Source organism: Bidens hawaiensis, unplaced genomic scaffold (assembly GCF_021521415.1).
Source record: "Bidens hawaiensis isolate Kalapana, Puna unplaced genomic scaffold, B.hawaiensis_p1.1 tig00030197_1, whole genome shotgun sequence".
Taxonomy (NCBI): domain Eukaryota; kingdom Viridiplantae; phylum Streptophyta; class Magnoliopsida; order Asterales; family Asteraceae; genus Bidens; species Bidens hawaiensis.
Window position 1 is genome coordinate 109,204 of NW_027495019.1, and position 25,926 is coordinate 135,129.

The window sequence follows — 25,926 nt, forward strand, 5'->3', positions numbered from 1 at the left end:
GAACCACACGATGATCCCGCCACTTCTGGATGCAAAGTCAGGCAGGACGACTCATGAATTAACGAAATGTATAAAGAGTTGTTTCCTGCAGGTGATATTGCTCGGATGATGGATGCTTTCATTGAAGCTAGGAAGAGCTTGGAGCACTTCATTGCAGGTACGGAGGAGGTAGTAGACAACGATGATATCAACTACTCGCCGAATCCTGACACGCCACCAGCTCAAGCTCAAGCTACTTCAGATGCACCAGCCCAAGACCCCATCATTGATCCAGCCATTGACTTGGCACAAGCCACACCGAAGAAGAAAAGAAGAACTCACAAAGAAGAACTCACATAGTGTCAAGTCGTACAAGTACCCGCTGCCTCAACTACCCATATCATGATGACACACTGATTGTGTATGCCAAATACAATCAGGAGAACAGCTGTTGGGCGATCAGAAGGTATAGCAGAGATCTTATCTACCTCAACCATCATGAGCTGAAGTCGTTGCCTGAACTTGACATCAACTATCTTCAAAAAGCTCTGGGACGAGGTGAGTATGATGATACATTGGAAGGCTGGGTCACCACTCATCTACATCATCAATCGAAGGTCGGCTACAAGGACTTCGAGTTGAATAAGGGTCGAAAGTACAAGAACCCACGGGAGATAGACCCAGCCACCGGAGAGCCACACATTATGTGGAGATATAGGGCACCAAAGGACAGTCACATCATATATCATGGTGAGCCCTATATCCTAAACATCCTCCGAGACTTCATTGGCTGGGAATTCGACAACACTACGGGTGAAGCCGTCATACGCTGCAAGAACATGCACGAGATTCGCGTATTTGACGAGCACGAGCTGATGCGGCTGCACATGGAAGACATTATGAAGCTCTACAACTCACCGCTATGAACCGTCGAGGATATCGGTCGTCAGAACACCGACCGGATAGTTGAAGCCTTCAACAAGTTTATCAAAAGACTTGTTGAACTTCCACGTTCCGAGGAAGAATGCTTGGAGTATGACACCGACGGATTCCAATACTAAAGACTAGAGGGAGATTGTTAGGTCCCGTTTTGTGTATTTAGTCTTTTGTATTGGTTTGCTTATTTATTTGGGCCTATTAGTCATTTTATATGTTTTGGGCCAAGGTCCATTGTAAAAAGCCCATTGGGCATAGTTGAATATATCATGCTTCTCATGCATGCTTCCCTATAAATAGGAAGCATGCCATGAGAAACACAATCTTTTTGCCAATTCTCATAGTTACTTTCTCTCTTGTTCTCTCTCTTTCTCTCTCTCTCTCTCTCTCTCTCACTTCTCCATCCGAAATAAACAACTCAAGATCCGAGACAAAACGGTGACTTGGTGTGATTTCCGTTAGCACCAAGTTTGGTTGATCCAAGACACGTTGTTAGATCCACTCGCGTTGGGACCTACATTCCTTATATATTTTTTTACCATGTGCTAGAAAACATCTTATAGTAACTCATGACACTGCATGTACTACATATAAAAGGTCATTGAGTCATTGAATACCTTGTAAACAGGTCCAAAACCACCTTCTCCAAGTTTGTTGCTTATTGAAAAGTTGTTTGTTGCGTTAAGTAATGTAGAGAACCCAAATAGTGGTAGCTCTAGATCTTCTTCATCACCTATATTTTCAGGATATATCATGTCGAAACCTGTTACCGGGTATCCTTGTTACCCATATAACCACAACTTCACTAAGATTGATTTTGTAAAATGTTTATTGGTTTATTAGTGTTTTTAAAAAGCCAATAAATTAAAATGTGTTTGGCAATCACAAAAATCTTTTCTATTTTAGCTTTTTTAAAAGGTTAAAAAGCAGTTTTTCAAAAGCCCCAAATCCTAGCTTTTCAAAATGGCTTTTTGAAAAAGACAATAAGCTAATAATCATTTTTTAAACTCAATCCCAAACATGCTCTAAAAAGAACTAGGAATACTATTACGTATATACATTACTTCTTTTTTGTTGGTTGATTAGGAACACTTTATTCTTAACATGACAATTGTTTATAATAAATCCTGTAGCAAATATGAATAAAATAATCTAATAAGTTTACGCAGTAGTAGATTTTGATGATAATTTCAAACTCCAAGTCACAAGTAGATGAACTTGAGAGGCCGATATTGACAAACTAATTACAGTTGATTATATTTCCTATAATTGTCTTTTAATTAAAACAGGTTATGCATTGGCTGGCAAGTTTGTTTAGCCTATATATAAGCCGAGTTATGGTTATACATAAGATGCAAGCGAGTTAGGTTCATCAACTAAAACACGAGTTATATGTAATAGGGGTTTTTCAATTTATATTTCCTCTATAATATATTATAACAGGTATTCAGTATTTATTTCATGTGTTCTACATTTTGATGAGTTTATCGATTCGTTTTTGAGATTTAATTGGTTTATGCGATTCAAATTACATTTTGACTTTTATTAACCTTTTGGTGTAGAAATACTTATTTGTTTTGATAAAACATAACTTGAACGACTCATTCATACCTTGTTGCTGCTGCTGCTTGTTGTAACAATAAAATAAGCATGTTGAAACTATTATGAGCAAAACCACCAATGTTACGGGGACAATAACTCGTACTCTTCTCCCTGCACCTGAGCTTTTCCTATTTTCCATCGAATCTGTGTCAATACCAAATGCTCATTTGATATTCGGACAGATAATTACTAATTTTAATGAATATAACTGTTGTTTTCATTTACCTAACTCTGAATGAGACAGTCGTATGTAAAGAATCTCCTCGTTTTCAGCAAACGTTCTGATATCTGTTAGATCACCGAACCATAGCAAGCAACCACTCCCACTGCCTGAGATATCCGAGTTCGAGTAAGCAGTACATGAACAATTGCTTTTACACATCTTCTCACATTCGTCATGGTCTGGTTATACCATGACCCCCGAGTGTCGGGTAACTTCAAATTATAATATTTGTTGAACCCTTCCCCAGGGTCACAATTTAATGGGATGGTATGGCGGCACCCTTGAGACCAATCTGCAACCCTCCACTGATCAGGAGATGTGGGCTCAAACCCCTTCAAACATTCACAAACAGGAGACTTGTTAATGCTGCAACTCCCGAATGCCCCGCACACTGCATATCTATCACAACTGTCGATTTCTGGAACTAAATAAGGATCCCATTCTTGTTTGCTATCAATCCAATACAAAAGCTCTTTACGACCAGTTGGTAGATACACCAGCCTCATAAAAACGGAACTATTTAAAAGATTATACTGGAAGTAAATTTCTTTCTGATTAAGAACAAATGTGAAGTTGTAAATCGGGTTCAGTCTCAGATTTGGAGCTCCACTAAATCTGAGTCCATTCCAGGGACCAGCTCGAAACTTTATTTTCGGGCCATCCATTAGGATCGCCTGAGGGTAACCGCTGATATCTATCCCCGCAGAAAACTCACTTGAAGAAGGATCAGCTTCAGATTTCCATGATGTGAATCGTCTTTCAATCCCCTTAACCAAATCCCAACCCTCCTTCATCCCGGGAAGTAAAGTGTCGGTCATAAAGTCGAAACTTTGCCATATGTGATTTTCTTGATTGATGTCTTCACCTTCGTTGTATATTATAAAGTTGCCTGTATCTAGAAGCTGACCAATCGGATTCCTCACTAACGTCTTTGACGCGTTAGCTGACGACCATAGGACATTGCCCATGGTAGCATTCCGGATAATTAGAACTCCGTGTAGGGTGAGAGTCAGCTCTACAGAGGTATCGGTGAGTGGTGTGTTCCTGTTCGCTACCCATACAACGGTTCCTGTTGATATTTTCTTGTACCAAATTCCGACATAATGGTTTGTGGAGTTGCCGGGGTTAAAGAAACCAAGTTCGAAGGTTTGTTGTGGCGAAATGATGGTTTCGTTGTATCGAGCTATTTGGTTTGTAGATATGGTGTCTGCAGCAAAGGCACAAGTTATTGATGCGTAAAGCACGACAAGGAAGCCAAAGATCATCTTGGTGTTGGTCACTCTTTCCTTGACTAACGCATCAAGTATTTAAAAACAAAACTCTCATTCCGATTTTTTTTTTTTTTAATAGCGTTTGGATCCCCCGCCAATACCTGAGGGAGTCTTCCTGAGACGAGATGTCAACCGTCCATACCGATTTTGACGCTCTAGGCTGACCCACTCAAGAACACCATCAAGGAGGAAACTCAAACCACTGTGAGAGAACCCCCTTAAGTCAGGTTTCGAACATAAGACCTCTAGAATCACAAGCCTTAGCCATCACTTTCATGCCATTGAGCCAGAAGGCCAATGGTCCGTTCCGAAATTAAAATTCTGTATTTGTGGCTTTTGAAGAGTGGGCCAGTGAAGTATCGGTATCGTCACCATAGAAATTTTTGGACAATAAATACGTGTTCTCCTTCGTTCTCATTTCAACACAATTTAAGCGCTTCCAAACAAAAGACATCCAATTCAATTTCTCATCAACCACGTTTATATGGATATAATAGCATTTTCATTAGCTTCTCTGTCTCTAATCTAACACTAAAAATATAATTTATTTTTAATTAAATAACATATTTTTCTTTCATCACGTAATCTCTCATCCACCTACAACCACTCTCAACAAATATTAAAACTTATGTAATATAAATAGTATTTCTTAAAATTACTCATAAATAATAATATTTTCTCTATCCTCCACTTACAACACACTCTAAAAAATACAGTAAACATTCACGTATTACAGAGGAGCTGTTGTTAATGTTCTAACTTCGAAGGTGTCGAAATAGTGAGAACTGAAGTCATGTGGTAGATAAAAAAAATAGAAGCCGTTCTAAAAAAATTGATATTCAAATTTTAGCAAAATTGGATTTTATTTATCTAAACTTGTTTAAGTTGGCCGATAATAATATACCTTAAAAAATTGTTGTCACTGTCACACCCCAACCTTAAGGCGAAAATGCCGGGGCGTGATCCGATTGCTCACAGCTCGAAGATACCATCATAAATATAAATGACAATATCTAATTAATTATTTTGTTTAAATAATACACACAATAATCAAATACAACAACACATTTCAAATAAATAAATACAATCATTTAAATTTAAGTTTCTCTTCAATATAACCCTAAGGTCTTTCTAAGTGTCCATCCTTCAACTCAAGCAACCTGCATATACGTAGAAAATGGAGTTTTGTCAACAACACATGTTGAGTGACTCTATCACCAATCTATGACACCAAAAATAATGTTAATATAATAAATAAGCAAAACGTAATAAATGTGGTAATGAAATCAAACCATAAGCAAATAAGTTGTCGATTAAACCATTGTCAAGCGAATCGGGCGCCGGTAAATCAACCATGAGCAAATAAGAATAAGACCGTTGTCAAGCGAATCGGCCGGTGGTCAATAATGAGAACCCTCTCCAAGGGGATATGTCAAACGATTGCATACAAAGACAAATAAGCACATAACAAGTAGATTTGATTAATCACACACAATTTCACGTTTGCTATTTTTGATATATATGTATAGATATGTATATATATAGTATGATATACGCATAGGTCCCCAAAACATTTTAGAAAACTGAGTAAATAGGAGAATGATAAAACTCACCTTATCGAATAAGCCAAACAGGAATGATTACGACAAGAAAGTGAAAATCACGCTCTTCGAGAATTACCGACAAGGATCCTAATTAAAATAATTACGGGAATAAATATGAATCCAACAACGAATCTAAAACTAGATAAAGACTCGAGGATTGATGATCGAGTGTATTCTTGCGAAAATTAAGTATTACTTAGACTTATTATCAATTTTATTTATAAATTTTATAAGAAATAGCATACCGTTAATAACTTTATAATTATAAACAAAATACTTTAAATAACTAAATATTCACAATTTTCTATAGATTATATAGAAAGGTTTATTTTAAATAATTATTTTATACAAAAATACATTTAATGTATTTATATATATTTTCACCATTAAAATAGCTTTCCTTTTGAAATACATATTGTAAATAATAAAGAACAATTAATTAATAATATTCATATAAAATATGATCTTTTATAAATATTTATATTTTTAATACCGTAATCAACAAATGATAATAAATATAAAATCTTAGATTAAACCTTATTAAAATAAATTATTTTTATACGTAATACACATTCATATATATATATATATAATTATATATGATTTTTAACAAAGATTCAGAAAACAACTAGTTTAAAGATTGGTGTTGTAGAAATATTAAGTAAATAGTGTATTTAAACATTGGTATTATAGTTTAAATAATTAATAAAATAACTAAATGAATTAATAACAAAATATACTAAAAAGTTGGCTGAGTGGGGTTCGAACCCGTGATCTCAGCCAGGAACCTTAACACACACACCCCTAGCCACTGGGCTAGGGGGTTTGATTAATACCCTGAACCAGTAACTTATAAAAAAATAATCCAGTTTACATTCAAGAACCCTAGATCAACAATTGATCAAACCGATTGTCGTTTCATAAATTAACGTTAGGTCTATTGTAAAGCGAAACAAGACGAACAAAACCATGTAATTGATTACCTAAATCGTTGATTTAACACGGGTCAATCGCGAGTAAACAGTGCCGGAAAGGATGGCGACGAACGGGGTCTCACCAGACGATGTTAATCCAATTAACCCTAGGGCTTTGGTTGTCGATGGTATTGTAGGGGTACAGATGTGAGGAATCGATTTATAATCAAGCTTAAGATATATAACCGATTTTAGGTCATGTCGGTTTAGTTTATAACTCAATTTGTATCATTCTTTGATCTTGTTTCTTAATTAACGAAGTCAATTAGGCCGATATGGCAAAGGAAATCAAAATTATGATTCAATTCCAAGTTTAGGACGACAATTGTGGCTCAAGTAAGCTAAACGGAGTCACGTATTTGGGTAAACGGATCTTGGGTTAACGGGTTTCAGATTTGGTTAAATGGATTATAAAGAGGATATGTAAAATTTGCATTTCAGTCCCTGAAGATTGGTGGTGGAAACAAATAAAGGATTAAAATTAGTTTCGGGCTATAAATGTATATTTTTCTAAAGTTATATATATATTAAATAAATATAATAAATAAATATAAATTGTATAGAAATTTCCTCGATAAACGTGATATTTTTTATTGTTAAAATTTCCCAAATCTAAAACGGGTCGGGTATTAGATATGAAATTGCATGTGGAAAAACAGAGTTGTTACAATCACCAGCCTACCTTTTAGACTATTTGTTTTCACTGCCCTTGTTAAATAAAAAATAATAAAAAAAAAACCTAACACGTTATATTTTTTTTTTTTCGAATTTCAAACTAATGTTTTAGGCTTTTAATCAGAAAAAGGATATAACAATTGATATGAAATTTATTTCAAAAGGCTTGATATTTGTTAATTGAAAGTTTAAACTTCCGAATTGAAGCATCATTTCGTCTTTTGGAGCACCATTCCGAGGTAAGCTTTACATAAATTGACTCGTATGCTTTTTCAGATTAAAAGTCCTAAACGACCAGTTTTGAAATTTGGAAAAATCATAAAGTGTTAAGTTTTTATAGTGGGTGTGATAAAATCCGTGAATCGAACATGAGTCCCATGAAATATCAAGGATACAACTAACGCCCGTGAATACTCGCCTGAAGACACGACAATGTGGTGAGATAAAAACCAGTTCAATTCAATGATACAACTAGTGAGCACCACATACTTGTCTAGTCTCCCATCATTACCCTAGGGCAACTGAAACTAAATGTTAAAGGTATGAATAGAACATTAGTCCCATGAAATATCAAGTATCTGTCTTACCACTTCACAACTAGCTCATTGGCTGAAATGAAATTATCGGCTAATCTCAAAATGGTAGGATTAATAGTATCCAGATTTCCATAATTTTGAAACATAACAATTTAAAAGTACTATAAAACACAAAATTTCAAACGATAGCTTGCCAAAGCGGCAAGACTTAATCTTAAATTCCGAAACTCGCTAATTACCTGAGTTGTTTTATTAATGTGGTAAGCATTTGCTTCTTTCCCTGTATGCCTATAGTGGTATCTTTAAATTTAGTCTCTAAGTGTAATTTTTCATATCTTTCACACATTATCATTAGAGGATTGAGTTAAATTGAGAACTTCTTTGAATTTTAAAAATTAGAACCCTTTATAACAATTTTTTTATATGTATTATATGCCTGTTGTATTTACTAGAAAAAGTTTTTGTTATTTCTTTTTTATACGAATTGAAAAATGAAATATACGTAACTGTTACAATACAACGCAACAGTGTAATGGAACAGTTCATTAGATCTGTTACACTTGTGGATCGTGTAAACAAAAAATCTAGTAAATTTAATATACATAAAATACACTTGAAACAAAATAAAAAAATTGTTGTATTGAGTTCTTAAAGCTCAATGAGTGTGTGTGCGTGTCCATCCCTAAATACCATGTACTTGTACCATAACCTCATTAGTGCAAACGATGAGGAGATCACACCCAAATCACTGTTGTTGGTCAAGCTGTTACGCTTAGAACCAACTTCAAGTATTTAGAATTATTTTTCCATAGAACGATGTAGCAAATCGCTTTCAGGTTGGTTGGGCAAATAGAGAGCAGCTTTCGGAGTATTATGCGATAAGAGGTTTCGAACATGGTTTATGGAAGACTTTTATAGGATTGCAATTCAACAGGCTATTTGTTAGTCCATTCTATTAACAATAAGGAGAAAATTGAAGATAGTAGAGATGAGATGTTAGAGGTGGATGAACGGAGACACAGGGTTGAATATGATAAAAAAGTTGGGTGAAATAAATGTTTTGTTGACATTATCTTTATTTTCACAGGTACTATTAAATTTTGGTAAAATAATGGGTTGTGAAAAGAGTTAATAAAGGCCTATTATCCTTAAAATGTTAAATTAGGTCACCTTCTTTCTTTTCTTCTTTAACTGCAATATGAAAATACTTCTTTGCGCCGGCTGCCCGGAAAATATGGTTGGTTTACGTTTTTCTTTTCATCTCAAATTCTCTCTGTTGGTGGTTGTTCTCAAATCCACAGGGGTCGGTGTCAAAATTTCATAGGGGTCAATCGGAATTTTAACAAATGCGTTCCACTAAAAAAAATTTTCTCACAGGGTCGGCCGATCCCCCTATCACTAAGGTAGGCCCACCACTGACTGTATAGGTTTTTGATTCGTAAATTTGTCCTTGGACCTTGGTTTTCATATCATAAGATATACGGGTGTCAATACTATTTTGGGCGTTTAATTATTTATTTTTTGGATTAATGCCCGTATAGGTACAAACCTAACAGATAGCGACATTATTCATGTCACTTTGATTATAACTTGTGTGCGTGCCGATATTTTTTTTCTGATTTAGTGTTGATGTCGTAACGAACATAATCAATACCAACCTATTTATTAGCGTGTTGAAGATGCTGTTAGTATTAGGGAAATGGGGATGGTCCGTTATAGCATGGCCATCACGCGTGATGGTCACGGAAACACCGCCGCCAGTCCTCCCGTCACGCGTGATGGGGGGCCGGCCGTGATGGCCATCACGCACTCAATTCCCAATTCCAACCGTTAATGTGACCGTTGAGAGGAGATAAATAAAAAAAAAAAACTTAATTAACCTATATAAATATAATCAAATCCAACTCAAATCCAACTTAAATCTAACTCAAATCCTCTACTACAAACAACATTCTAACATCACACAAATGGAGGGTTCAAAGAAACGTGGCTCGGGTTCAAAGAAAACCCAATCCTGACCAAAGGTTCGACAAAATCTTGGCGAGCCGGCGAAATTCCGATTACAAGATGAACCCGACACAACCCAACCATTCCAACAACAACCTTTTCAACCACAACCGTTTCAACCACAACCGTTCCAAAACCAACCATTTCAATCTCAAACATTTAATTCACCGTTTTCATCGACATCGTATCAAAACCAACCGTTTATTCCACCTTTGTCTAGCCAAATATTTCAAAATAATCCTTTTGAAACATTTCAATCTCAACCGTCACAAACGTCCGTCGATCCTTTAGAGGATAACAATGTTATACATCAATTTGCACGTGCTTTTCGTGATGAAGACGACGATGTGGATGAAGATGAACCCGCGGAGGAGCCCGCAGAGGAGGATGCCATCGTCCGTAGACCTTGGTCGTCCGCGGAGGAGGTCGCCTTGACCAAAGCTTATTTACACGCCTCCGAAACAAAAAAAAACACGGAAACCAACAAAAACGAGAGTTGTTATGGAGACGTGTTATTGCACATTTCGAAAAACTTCCCGGTGCAACCGATCGAAACATGGATAAAATGACTTCCAAGTGGGGAGATTTGAATAGAAAAATGTCCAAATTTAATGCTTGTTACATCCAATTGGTAATTATTTTTTTAAATTTATTAGTTAAAATTTTTTTATAATTTATTACTTTGTTTTTACAATTTTGATATATATATATATATATATATATATATTTTTTCGAAATGTTTTGTAGAGCCGAGCTCCACAAAGCAGAGCGAGCGAGGCGACTATCATAAAGAACGCCTTGAGCAATTATATCAAGATTTTCCAATATAAATCTTTTCCCCACTTGGATGCGTGGGAGATTGCGAGACACCACCCGAAGTGGGAACCGGTTCCCGTGGTCGACATGGACGGACCGACGGCTCCAAGGAAAAAAGGATCTTCTTCAAAAAGATCAAAAACTTCCGATTCCGGGAACTACACAACGTCTACCGACGGCTTGTCAAGCAACACGCCGAACATGAACTTGAACGATCAACCCGGAGACGATCCAGACGAAGACACACCCACACGGCCGCATCGCAAGAAAGTGGGGAATCGTCAAGATTAGGAAAGGAAACGGTGGCCGAGGACTTCAACGAATACAAGTCGGCTAAGTTGGCGGAAATGGTTGAGACGAAGGAGCAAAAGCAACTAGCTCTTGCTTCAAAATTAAAACGTGACGAGGCGTATATCAACCATTTGAATGAAAACAAAAAAAAACACATATTTAACATTCATTATACAACCGCACGAACATCTTAACGAACCCTTTAGATCGATCATACTTCAACGCAAACGCGAGCTATGCGAGAAGTGGGGTTGGGAAGCGCCGTAGGTTTTTTTTTTGTCGGTTTTTTTAATTTATTTATCTTTGTAATATTTATTTAATCTTGTTTTATTTTTTATTTAATTTAACCTTGTTTTAGTATTTATTGTAAAAAAAATAAAAAAATAAAAAAAAATTCCATCACACCACCACTCCCACCAAAATTCCATCTCTAGTGATGGAAAGTGGTGGGGTGAGGTGGCACACCGTGATTGGTGGTTGCAAGTTATGGTTTTTAAACCACCCCCACCCCTCTTATGGTCGACAACATGGACTTGACTTTTTTTTGCGTGTATGAGGTTGGTCTAATACGGCAGAAATTAGAAAATTGTCCCTTTGAAAAGAAAGAAAACTGTCCCTTTGTGTTTGAAATTTCTTGATGCCTTAAATCTTAATAGACGAAGACCATGATGATCTTCGTATTACTTACGTTAAGCATCAATAACTTGTACCTATGTTGCAGACAGTGAGACACCATATCCGCAAGACTATGGTTATCCACACACCTTTGACCTATCCAAACACCCTTTAACATGGGGTTCTATACGATCGTATAGCCTTTATACGATCGTATGTAAGGTGTGTGGATAACCAAAGGGTGTACGAATATCACATCCCGAAGAGCTACTATTCATACACCCACAAGGGTTTTTAGAGAGGGTGTGTATAATAAAAAAATGTATGTAAAAAAGGTGTATCAATAACAAAAACGGTGTTTGAATAGACAATGACTCCTCAAATATAATGAAATCATATCTGCAAACCAGGATGCTCTGCGACAGGCCTTTTTTGCTACCTAAAATATTCAACTAAAATTCAGGTCATGAAATTGTTAAAAAAATAAATAAATAAATAAATAAAAAGATAATAGCTTTTAGATTCCAAGAAAAAAAATTGCTCGTAAATCCTAAACTTTACGCAAATTCACAAATTTCTAATATAAAAATACGAGAACAAACAAAAAGATTTTAAAAAAATCTTAATTTGTTTTTTAAATTTCAATTCGAAGCGGCCCTTTCCTTCAGTTTCGTCCCTACATAATATGTAAGACATAGGTTCACTTTTTTATAAAACCAATATAATAATATAAATACTAACAACACTCTCATTAGCAATGAAAAATATACTAGTACAATACCGTTTATGAAACCGAAGAAATGAATATACAATACACAAGTTTATGTTCCACAACTGATTGAACCGGTATCTATAAAGGGTCTTCGAGTAGTATCCTCGTTTTTTCTCTTCATCACATTTGATCTTTGACTAAGCTCCTTGATTACAACATTAAGCAAACAAAGTGTTAAACGGCTGTGACTGAGGATTCATGTTCAACATAAGCCCTTTAAAATAGATTTTGCTCCTCTATTTAGACAACGCGTCTGTCTCTCAGGGTACAACAGTCAAATCAATATGTACTGCCAGGGAAGTCCGAGTACCTGAGGTTACATTGGATAAACTTGTAGTGTTTGAATTTGTGGAAAAATGAGATTACGAAGATAGAATCAAGCAGAGAGTACTCCTCTCTACATGGTCTTCAACATGTAGGTATTCAGGTGTTCACCCCTGTCTCCAATATTTCTTTTCTTCCTATTTTGAATGAGGCACGAAATAAATCTTACATAGAGCCATGGATGGATGAAGAGTCTCTTTTTGATTAGAGACTTAATATTTGACATTAACCCTCTAATAAAGTGACATAAGCCCTTTAATTAAAAGGCATGAAAACCTCACTCATGAGTTTAGTGTTCAAATCTGTAACACCCTGGCTAAAGCGGAAACGCCTGAGTGTGACGTACAGATTGTTCAAAACACATGTGACGCTATTAGGTGACAATATTATCATTAATTCATTTAAACATCATATACACAAGTTATAAACAAAGAATACAAGAAAATATAAATATGACTAGACAGTTTGTCCATTTGATTAAATATCCTAAGTCTAGTGTCTTCTTCAAGGATCATCCTCTAATGCTTGTACCTGTAGCATATGCATAAAATAATGACAACTATAGGAATAGTTGGTGAGTTCACATTGTTTGCTATAATACATAAAAATCGTACAATTCCATGAAACTTGTGAAATGCGTAAATAAGGGTTCTTTAAACTCGATACAATAGACCTGAGTGTAAAGAACAAACGAAGGTCCTTTCCAGTTGGGACACAACCAACGTACTCGGATATGAGGTCCCTTTTCCACTTGATACAATGGACCTGAGTGCAAAGGAGGGCGTATGATCATACTTATTGAGGCAACCACTTGAAATCAACACACGTAAGCAAATAAGCAAGTAAACACACAAGTCCACGTAGTGGATTGTAGTTTGTAAGCAACATCGTAAATACTTGTAGTTTGATAGGATGCATATACTACCCCCAAAGATATGAAAACGTTTAAAAAGGGGGTGTGAGAAACTCACCTTGAAACATTGCAATGAAAACCAACAGCATAAAAATGAAACCGAAGCAACCGAAAGTGCGTTAAAGAAATCCGAAACGATTGAACTTCTCGAACTATAATTAAAACAAAAGCAAAATCTAACTATCGAGTTTGAAAAGGTTAAAATATTTTGTTAACGGAGTTAAACATTATTTAATGTAGCTTTTATTATTTTATGTCATTTTTATATTATTAATAATATTTTTAAGCTTTAACGGGTTTTAACGATTTATATTATTTTAATATTATATCTTTAACATTAATATGAAAGTTACGGTAATTTCAAGGTACGGATTTAAATGTGGATTTTATCTCGAACAAATATAACTATTATTGGATTAAAGCTAACGAATTATACGCTAACAGATTGAATCTAAGTGAGTTAATGTAAAGTATTGGAATTAACTTATTTTAAACGGTGTAACGAATTATAAAATTATTAAAGTAACGGAAACATAAATTAGTTTTAATGATTTTAACGGGTTGTAAAGTTAAAGAATTAAAGTAAAGGAAATATATATTAATTTTGATGGTTTAACAAAATATAAAAGTTGGGTTTTATTTGAACACGATAAATTATAATTTATAAAAATTTTATTTAGTTTAAAAATACTTTTATTTGATTTGTTATGATTTATAAATAATTTATTTGGTTATTTTAATAAATAAAATAGTTTAAGTAAAATTCCAAAAAATATGGCATTGACCCGGGTTCAAACCCGGGCCTGCTGTATGATATCTATGAGTCTTAACCATTAGACCAAGCTAATAATTTGGTTACAACACAAAAACATAAAATTAAATAACTTCAAGTTCAAGATCACCTTCTTCCACCTTAAAACCCTAGATTCAATTTGATTAATTGGTTCCATGAATGCCCAAATTGAGTTAGGGATTTTGTTTATGGGTATTAAACAGTCAAAATGCATGTAAACTTTACCTATAATAGCTTCGGGAAGACGGCGAACTTCGGATGGTCGGAAATCAAACATTGGTGGATTAATAAGGGATTTTGAGAGTTTGTTAATGTATTAAGAGATGATAGACGAGTTTAGATTATGGTTGGGTCATATTTATAGTGTCAATTGGTTGTTAAGTGTTTAAATGATTGTTATGCCAATTTAACATGCATTTGTTTAATATAGATGGTATAATCGAAGTTTTATATAATTTACTATAAAACGATTACAATAAAGTGGCAGGAAGACGAGGGTCGTTACCCACATTTTAGCCTTTTATTGCACGACTTTATTGTTGATTGATGATATACGTTAAGGTTTACGGGTTAAACGGTATTTAATTGGATTGATTATGCGTTATAGGGGTGATTTGGAAGCTGCCAGAGTTATCTCGCGTCACCGGAACTCAGCCGGCCTGAAAACCGAAAAGAAGGGGGGAGGGGCGGGGTTAGGTTATAATTAATATAATATTATTATTTTGAATGATATTTTCAGTTTAGGCCCTTGAAGTTTCAATTTTATCAAAACTGAAATTAAACTTTATTTATAATTTAAACCTCGAACTTTGTTATGTTTATAAATGAGATAAAATTAATACATTGGATAGTTTTCGAATTATTACCGATTAGATTGCGATTTGGTTAAACGTTAAAACCCGAAGTTTTAATTAATGAACGAAAGTAATATAAAAAGAATGAACAATAAACGTAACTTATCATGAATATAATTATAACGATAAATAATGAATAAAAATACGCGTTAACAATAAATCAGGATGATTTAACGAATCCAAAAAAAATCGACGAATATAAGATACATTAAACGAAACTTGATATATATATATATATATATATATATATATATCTTTATAAACAAGATCGAAAAATTAAAATTGGTCGGATTTTCGAGTTTGAAAAGTAACGAATGTTACAAATTCTTCACTTAAAGAGTCACATTTAATAATTCTACTAAATATCCATTCACCACATTTTTGAACAATCCTCGTATGAATGGAAATTAATCAAAGCACACACAAAATATCCAATGAAACCTCGACAGTACAAACCACCATTTGTGTAGACGACAATAGAGTTCATACAACACTCTCTCAAGCCGGGCATGTGTAAACAACAACACACTTCACACATCCCCTTATTATCGGGTCCGTTATGGTTTTGGAACACTAGAATGGTTATGTGAAAGCTCTAGGAATTGCACCCCACACAATTTATTTCTAAGTGACCCCACTTCTCTTTCACATAGGTGATTATCCATAAATCATTAAAAGCATTAAGGTTATGATGATGTACACAAATCATTAACCAAACGTTATGCTTAGCCTCACAATATGTCAATATTGTTATAGGAATGAACTTGGAACTAGTTAAATTCCCTTTGAAATTTAGAAAGATATACATATCTCTAAAATTGGGCCAAAAGGGGGCCCAACAAGCCCAGCCCGCCAAAGTGGACTAAAACCCCTTTATGTTTTTTTTTAGTTTTTAGCAAGCTTACATGTAAGTCTCACAATTATCTGGATCATATGCAGCTGGTTGCTTTCTTATTCAAACTTTTCAACCAAAACCCTAGGTAATTACTTCATTTTAATCAATTTTTAACTTGTTTAATCATGTTTAAACACATATAAACATTGTTTGATTACCAAAAATCAATTCTAACCATGCAAAAACACTAAAAATTGTCCCTAAGCATATTTTTATCACACACATGGTTAGGAACTTGGTTTGATAAGTTTTTTTTTGCCATAAACAGGGATTAAGGGGTTTAAATCATGTTTTTACGGTCAAAAGTTCAGTTTAAAGCCCTAACTGAAACCCTCACTTTCAAGGCTGGTCTTTTGATGATACATTATTGGTTTGTGATATAGGACCTGTACCTACCTTACTTAGAAGCACAAGAACCCGTAAATTGTTTAAAAAAGCGAAAACGAACGAAAACCGCAACGATAATACCGAAGTGCTCGTGTAGGGGTTGTTTAGGATTAGATTGTGATGTGAACATTGTAGGCTTGTAAAATTTTGCAGTGAGATCAGGGACTATATGAATGAGTCCCTGACCAAATTTGGTAATTTTTCGACCATCCGAGAATATATGATGAATTTATTACCAATTAAGGGCGTTTATATGGGAAAAATACTTCAAATGCTTAAAAAATTATGGAATTTTGTGGGGAACTCAAATTTGTTATAATATGATCACATCTGAAATTTGGGTTCATTTGGAAAACCCTATATATGTTTTGTGGATTCGCGTTTGTTCGAGTTTTTATAGACGTTTTTGGCTCGAAAAGATAATTTGGCAAGGTTGTTACATTCTGGAAATTTTATAGTTTGTGTTGGGAATTATTTGGATAACTCAGGAATTTTTTTGGATTTTTTGGAAATCGTTTGGTATAAACGGACGATTTCCGGGCTAAATATAGCATTTAAAATGAATTTTTATGAATTAATAAATCAGTAAATAATTCCAGAAATATTTTTATAAAAATCTAAATATTTTAATTGATAAGTATCTAAATTTTCATAATTTAATGATAAACGGATCATTAATTGTGCTAATTTGAACATTAAACAAATTCAATTATGATAAAAACCGACGGTTTGCGATAAACGAACCTGTTAGAATATCCGAACATCAAGAGTGATCAGAAAGCATATTTTTGGGTTAATTAAGTAAAAACAAACTTTTTGTGAGAAATCTGGAAAATTTGGATAGATTGTGCGCATTTTTCTCCAAATCAAACTGAATAAACGGAAATGGGCCCCGTAGCAAATCCAGACCCCTAAATTGTGATCTATCTTTATAACATAATCATTTTATCAACCAACACATTTACCCAAGTTTACATACTCATACCTGTGTTCTAAAAACATAAAAGATCAACTTGGTCCAGCTGGTGAAACGAAGAAACTGAGCCAAGTTCGATTTTAAATATTAGACATTGAACAACATCACAATCTAAACCTATTGGCACTTTCTGGGTGTGACAGCTATACCCAGACTAGCTATACAACCCAATTTAGTATGAGGATTATAATAATATTAAAATATTAATATTATTATAATATTGACTATAGGGACTAAGTGATAGCAAGGGAAACGGACCCCGAGCTGGCATCGCACTGAATACCTATAAAACCGTGAGTTTCATGACCCCTCTTTTCAAACTGTTTACGAACTTTTGGGGTGAAAAGCATGTTTATATACATTTATCTATCTGAAAACGGTATAGTAAATGAATTATCTAAACATTCATATACGAAAAGTCCCTACAAACTTAATGAGTGATTACGTGCTGATGAATGGTAAATAGTATTGTGGATTGATAAATTAAATGGAGATAATACGAATGCTAAAACATAATGAAACTACACATGACATCTTGTTTACACAAACACGCTATGTAATGTTAAACATAACAAGTTAAGGAAATAGCGTGGTCTGTAATGGCCATGGGGATAACGTGGCCTTTAATAGCCATGGGGATAACTTGGTCTGTAATGGCCATGGGGGTAACGTGGTCTGTAATGGCCATGGGGTTAACATGGTCTGTAATGGCCATGGGATTAACATGGTCTGTAATGGCATGTGGGGATAACGTGGTCTGTAAAGGCCATGGGGATAACGTGGTCTGTGACGGCCATGAGAACAGCGTGGGCAGTGGAGGCCACGAGGTTATTGTGGGCGGAAGGGGGCCACAATAGTAATAAACTAAAGTTGAGTATGGCCTATAAGCCAAATTCTGCTGCAACTAAACAAACTAACTTTATTAAGGCATGAATGTCAAGAAAATATTGTAATTGTATATATTGTGGGCGGAAGGGGAGCCACAGTAGTTGATTTTACGTGGAAACGTTGTGGGCGGAAGGGGGCCACAGTGGTTATTTTACGTGGAAAATGGAGGCACGTAGTACGAACGAACAGTCACGATTTTATTGTAGTTTCAAACTTATATCATAAAATTACACACATACATATGTACATACAAAGATACAGATGTACATATATACAAATGTAAATACATTTTTACCTACGCGCGTACATACAAACTATGACTGTGTGGTACGCAGAACCGATTTCGTTAAAACTTATGAAACTCACCAACTATTCATAATTGACCTGTTGTAACATGCTTTTCAGGTATTCAGAAAAGTGGAGTAAATTGTTTATGTGCTACGTGTTTGGATTGTGATCGAGGTCGTGTAAACTGATGCAAGTATGAAGTGAAGTAGTTAACGGAATAGTTTTGATTGTATCACCTAGTTGTAAAAGATATTAGAACAATGCAATATATTGTAAATTAGTTAGTAATGTTTCTTTATGAGCAATGTGTTTGATACCAGTTGTGTCTGTCACATTACCATTTTAGGCTTCCGCAAATCGCTTAACGGGGTGTGACAACCATGATTCATTCTGCGCATATAACATGACCTAAGAATGTCACTTGGCTAAGCCAAAATTCACATTTTGAAAATTCTGCATACAATTTCTTATCTCCCAAAGTTCCAAGTACTGCATGTAAATGTGCTTCATGCTCTTCGCGGCTCATAGAATATACTAGAATGTCATCAATAATGACAATAACGAATTTGTCAAGAATTTTGTGGAATACACGATTCATCAAATACATGAAGACTGCAGGCGCGTTGGTTAGTCCAAAGGGCATAACCAAGAATTCATAATGTTCGTAGCGAGTGCGAAAGGCGATCTTTGGAACATCATCTTTCTTGACCTTCAGTTGATGACAATCGGACCTTAGATCGATCTTTGATAAGAATTGAGCACCTTGTAGCTGGTCAAATAGATCATCTATGCGAGGCAAGGGATAACGATTTCGGACTGTGATCTTGTTTAGTTCTCGATAATCTATGCATAATCGCATAGTTCCATGTTTCTTCTTTACAAACAAGACTGGCGCTCCCCATGGTGATACACTTGGTCGGATGAACCCTAGATTTAGCAATTCTTGCAATTGTTCTTTGAGTTCTTTCAATTCTAAGGGTGCCACATGATACGGTGCTTTAGAAATAGGTTTGGCTCCAGGAATAAGATCAATCGTGAATTCTACTTCACGGTCTAGTGGAAGGCCAGGTAATTCTTTTGGAAATACATCTGTGTATTCACAGACAACCGGATGGCTATCTATGGTTGGTTCCTCATATGAATCAGATTTGACGGATGCTAGAAATACTTCACAACCGTGTGATAGAAATTTCTGGGCTTTAAGTGCCGAAATAGTTTTAAGGGATTTGTGGGGTGGAGTTCCGTGATATAAAAAATCTGGACGGTGAAGATCACCGAAAATAACACGTTGAGAATAACAATCTATAGTAATATGGTGTTGAGACAACCAATCTGTTCCGAGAATAATGTGAAAGTCTGACATATGCATCGGGTAAAGTTTCGCATTATACACAGCATGTTCAACACGAATAGGACAATCTTTATATACGTGAGTGATTACGAATGAATTATTCATCGGAGTAGAGATTGTCAAAATATGATCTAACGAAGTCGGTCTAATCGTAAGGTACTTAGTAAACGAGTCAGATACTACAGAATGGGTCGCTCATGTATCGAATAGAACATAGATACTACGTTCACCAAGCTGAAGGGTGCCAGATACCGTACCTGGGGCATTTGTAGCTTCAGTAGCAGAAAGTGCGAAAACTCTTCCTCCAGCATTGGTTGATGCAACATTTCCTCCGGTTTTCTTTTTGGTGTCTTGTTTGGGACAATTCTTGATCATGTGCCCAGTTTCCCACATCTAAAGCATGCTCCTGTACCTTGGCGACATATGCCCTGATGTCTCTTACCACAAGTGTTGCATAGAGGATATATGGTTTGGTTCAGGTTTATATATTGGCTTAGTGGTTGAGATCTAATAGGTTCTGCATTCAACTGAATATGGTTTTGAAGAGGCCTTTGGTTTTGTGGTATAGGCTACCAAGGACGTGCCTGATTTCCAGAGTTTCTATTCACTTGCCTCTTGCATTCCTGCGGGTGTGTTATTGGATGGTTGGCTGGTAGACTGCTTAAGTTGCCTTTCCCTGTCTCTCTTCTTGTTCTCCCCAGTTCGAGATAAGAACTCTTTTCTTTCAAACTCAAAGGTTTTGATTGCATCAGCTACTTCAGTAATATCCTTGAATTTCATATAAATGATCGACTTTCGAATTCAATCACTGACTGCCCATTTGCAATTTTATGCCTGGGCTTTTGCTGATCCCACAGCGTCGCCTACTATATTAGCTAACCTTGAGAATCGAGTAATAAACTCCGTAGCAGGTTCATCATTTCTTTGACGGATAACAGCACACTCTCTGATATAAGCTTCCTTATCAGCAGTAGAAAAGTACTTGTTTCATAGAAAATGGTGCGAAAATTAACCCATGAAAGATTAGCGGCATAAACATCTCCACCTTTAACTTGTTTGTATCCTTCCCACCAAGTCTGTGCATCATCTTCCAGTTTGTAGGTTGCCAGTCTAACCTTATACTGATCTGCAACTCCAAGAACTTCAAAAATATTCTCAATATGGGCTATCCAGTATCTTGCTTCGATGGGATTAGTTGTGGTGTTCTTACCAGTTGCAGGACCAGAATTGTGATTGCCATTAGAATTGTGATTGCCATTTGTGTTTTCTGGGGGACGAGTTTGTTGAATAACGGCTTCAACAGTTTGAGCAACAAGGTTTGGAAGCAAACCAGAAATAGCTTGGTTAATAGTAGCAACTACATTTGGATCAACTAGGGTTTCATTAGAAGTAGTTTCGTTGTGGTGACGGTCAATGCGAACAATTCTACAAGGCTGACACTACTAGAAAACTAAGCATTTGCGACCGCCATTTCGGTCGGAAAACGGTTGCAATTGCCTTGTTGCGACCGTTTTGCAACCGAAAATGTAGTCGGAAAAACGCAGGTCGCAATTGCTCTATTGCGACCGTTACACTTCCGACCGCGCTGTGTGGCAAATCTTGCTACCGGTGAAGCAGTCGCAAGTCTTGCTACCGGTGAAGCGGTCGCAAGTCTTGCTACCGGTGCTGCCGTCACAAATTGTGCAACCGCTGCTGCAGTCGCAATTCTTCATTTGCCACCACTTTTTGCAACCAACCTGCGCTCGCTCGCTTCAGACAGTTTTGCGGCCGTATTATTTTTGTCGCAATGCAGTGGAACCATTCTTTTGCAAATAGATTAAAAAATCAATTTTTTATATAAGGATTCGACCACAAATAAAACTAAAATTTCTATCAAGGATGTTCAATACAAAGTGTTATTCGAGTTCTATAAACAAATATAAAAAAGTATTATTCTAGCTATACACACAATTTCTGGTAAACGCATTCAGGAACATGAATACAGTCCTGGATATCTGAAAATGTCGTCTTCGCTTCTGTTCCTCATGGACCGCTCATCAGATCCTCCATGGAGCAAACTGACCAAGATGCTTGTATCTTCATATAAACCATGAGGCTTTAAGTCTTCTATTATCCCAAAGTCAGGCCTCATGTGGACTTTTAAAATTCAAAGATTTAAAACCGAACCTGAAGGGACAGAATTTGTCAGCAGCCAGATTCTCTAAAACGCAAAGAACCTTGTGTTTTCATGCAGTCTTCCATGCTGCTGAAAGCAAGATAAGAACTTTGATCAGCTGCAACCAGTGAAACCATCACTAAACTGCATTAGCAAAAAGAAACCGATAGCTTAATCAACAAATGAATAATGATTAATCTAATAATATTATACATGACCAGTGAAATACGTGAGCAATGAGTAACTGACGGTGCAGTCGGTTGAGTTAAGGTTGTTGGAATCAGAGCTAAAAGGTCCCGATTTCCCAAGGTGAAACATGTTTGGCTCTTGTAATATTAGCCAGTTTGCTAGACAGACCTGGTGAGGTCAACAAAAGATTTGACCTGTTACTTTATCGAAAAATTATATATCTAAAGTCTAAATGGAACCAAGCCTTTAAATTTGATTCTACAGGGCTATAAACGAGCTGAGCCAAGCCAGGTTAATCTCACCCTCAGCTTGACTCGGTTTGTAAGCTCAACTTTTTAGCAAACCGAGTCGAGCCGACTAGGCTCATTTACAAACTGAGTTGAATCGGTTCAGCTCGTTGTACTCAAGCTTGAACAGTAAAAGACTTGAGCCAGCTCAATAATATTTAGAAAAAATTAAATTTTTATTGAACAATAAAATTTGGGTTATATGTTGTATATCTTGAAATGTGGCCTTTGATTATAACAAGTCAACAAGCCAGTTAAGCAAGCCAAGCTTAACTCATATAAACAAAAATATGATCACACCACGTTTTCTTGAGTATTAGCGGGGTTACCTTGTGGAGCATTCTGCATATTACTTTTTCGACCAAAAAATGCAGTGAAAAACAGTGAACGGGTCATGAGCATTCTGCGAATCTGTTAACGGGTGAATGAAAAACAGTGAACAGATCATGAGTATTCTACATATCTGTTAACGGGACAATGAAGAAAAAACTTTCAGGTGCCAACTTATTTTGAGCATAACAAAATACCCATTCTGCTACATGCCATGCTTAAATCTTATGTGAGATGGATACACAACTTTAATAAGAAAATACTAACCATTAGATCAGAAGCATCTTCTTGTTTGCAAATGATCCTAGGGACACCAGTTTTAACCATCAGCCACTTGTGCAGCTCATTTAGAGTAACATTTCCCGGGGCACCAACTTCCCGTACAATGAGGGCACCAACTTCCGGTACAATGATCGAGCAACAAGAGTTTTTACGTCTTGTCAGTCTCATCATTTCCGTCCATCTTGAAGGTTGTAGAAAAATCTTAATGATCATATCAAAAAATGCTTTCACATTCTAATAATGAAGTTTAATTCATATAGAAATATATGCCTTTTTATTTGATTTGTTTGCATGTTGAGTTTTCAAGCTGGATTCAATGTAACAGCACACACCAAGTTTTTCCTAAATTGCTCACCCTAACAAACATAAAATATATAAATGAAATATGTTTTTTTTCAAATGAATATTAAAGCACTAGTTTGACTTTGCGAACGTCAAAACTGTCCAATTATTAAAAAAAAAACATGCAGCCACTCATTATCAAAATTGCCAAATTATAGATTTACCCTCATCTGTAAAAACTTACCCGTAGCACAAAGTTACCCATTGCGCACACCTAAATGCAGAATTTGGCCCGTTAATAACCAGGAACACAAATAATAGTTGACTAAGCTGACCCGATCGCACAACCCGATCTTTGACTTATAACCAAACTGTAAACTGATTTCAAAGTTTTTTTTTTTTTCAAAAAATGAATTCTATTGACATACCTCGGGGTCTTGTCTGCCATGTACACGCGGGTCACTAACATTGTTTAATATGTACACTTTTGCGTTGGCAATTCACGCCTGAGTGTCTTTTCCTACAAAAGTGGAATTACCAAATTGTTAAAAACTCGTTTAAATAATCAAAATTTTCATTAATTCATCAATATTTCTGATTTTGGTTAGTTTATCTATAAATTATTTAAAAAAACAAATCAAGTGCACAGTGACTTCAAAGGTTAGAACTTAAGTCAAGGATATTACAAGAAACTTAATATCATTAGCATAAATCTTACCAACTAAAAAGAAAATACAAACAGTAATACTAAGTTATAGGCTAACCTAATTGGTGATGCTACATGTTCAAGTCTCATTAAATACTAAACAAATATAAACAGTAAAAATATAAGCAAGACTAAAAGACCTACACATTCTACTAATTCAGTGTAACTGCTACATGTTCAAGTCCCATTAAATACTAAACAGTAAAAATATAAGCAAGACTAAAAGACCTACACATTCTACTAATTCAGTGTAACTAATTAACTAAAGAAAACTTCTCAAAATAAACAAACCTTAGAAATGTATTTGGTTGTAACCAAACGGATAGCTGCGTAACCGAAACCTGCAAACAAAACTGAAACAGAATCAGTTATCATGCAACTATGCAGTAAAAAATACAATATTTAAAAAAATTCTCATAATCTACGAAGGAAATACATTTGATTCAACTACAAAACATGGCATACCACTGATAACAATGTAGCAAAATGAAGGGAACCTAAACTATATTAATGAAAAATTTTAATGGATCACAGGTAGGTACGCAATCATCAAAAATTGAATTATATGTTTGTTTCTATAAATGCAACATGACAAAAACACTATTGCCTTGTGGAAAAATTCAAATTGATTAGCCCCAAAATTGACCGACCTGATTTGCGTAAGTCAAGTTTAGATTGATTATCCTGAGATTGCTTTTCTGCACTGCTTAAAGCACAAAAAAATTCAACTTTGACCTGCAAGGACAATAAGTATTTCAGCAAAAGATGAAAAGTAGCTAGCAAATGACTAATCGTCACATAAACGTTGTGTAACTTTATGACCACTTCTTCAGGTCACAACTCACAACTGTATTCAATGTTTACATGATAACACAATTATTATATTACTGCATCCAATGTCTACATGTTCGTAACTACTGTTATTAATCCGAATACTTAGCAACTGTCATAACTTACTACAAACTATAGAACATATTCTCACTTAAATACTCCATCAAGCATACACTCAAGTTAATAATTAATATATCAATTATCTTCAAACTATACAACATAAAACTCGCAAACAAATAACACCAAGACGAAACCCCTGCACATCAGGAAATTGTAAGCAATATTAAAACCAAAACTAAACATCAGTCATCAAATACTCATCAAAATAGAAAAAATTTTCAATCATCACTTACATGTTTTATGTTAATATTATACAAAGTCAAGGTCCAGAAAACTCAGTAGAAGGATACAATGAAATTTCACTAATTAACCATCTATTATCATATGCTAAATCCACAAATAATCAACTTAATCAAGCATCAAAGTACTTCCATACACAAGATATATAAAGTAATCAAACCTAAATCAATGAAATCAATTGTAGAACGAATTGACCTATAATTCAAACCTAATCAGTCTAAGTTGAGATCTAATTTAAGTAAAACCTAATTGAATCAGCAGCATCGAACCTTTAATTAGCAAAATTGAAAAGATAAACTAACATTACACGTCTCATAAGCCTAGCTCGATGCACAAATTGAAAGTAAAGGCGGAATGAATTAACGAACCTTTCAATTTGTTGAGAGATATCGGAGCTGATCTAACAACCTGAACGAATATGTAATTAGGATAGAAAATCAGAAATTGGCTTGAAATTCGGATCGAAAACTGAAACAGCAGCATCGAACAATCTTCCTTCGTCCATCGTACCGCAGCAGGAGCCGGTGGTGAAGT

The 25,926-nt window shown here is 35.3% G+C and overlaps 1 long non-coding RNA gene and 1 pseudogene across 1 annotated transcript; both read right to left on the minus strand.

Annotated features, from left to right (window-relative positions):
- Positions 1-2,808: 2,808 nt before the first annotated feature.
- On the minus strand, positions 2,809-3,708 carry LOC143580005 (G-type lectin S-receptor-like serine/threonine-protein kinase At4g27290 pseudogene; annotated as a pseudogene).
- Positions 3,709-22,023: 18,315 nt separating this feature from the next.
- On the minus strand, positions 22,024-22,990 carry LOC143580004 (uncharacterized). The gene is made up of 3 exons (XR_013143570.1): positions 22,931-22,990; positions 22,355-22,482; positions 22,024-22,269 (listed from the first exon to the last, which is right to left on the minus strand). It is a non-coding gene; the product is annotated as an uncharacterized LOC143580004 (long non-coding RNA).
- Positions 22,991-25,926: the final 2,936 nt, after the last annotated feature.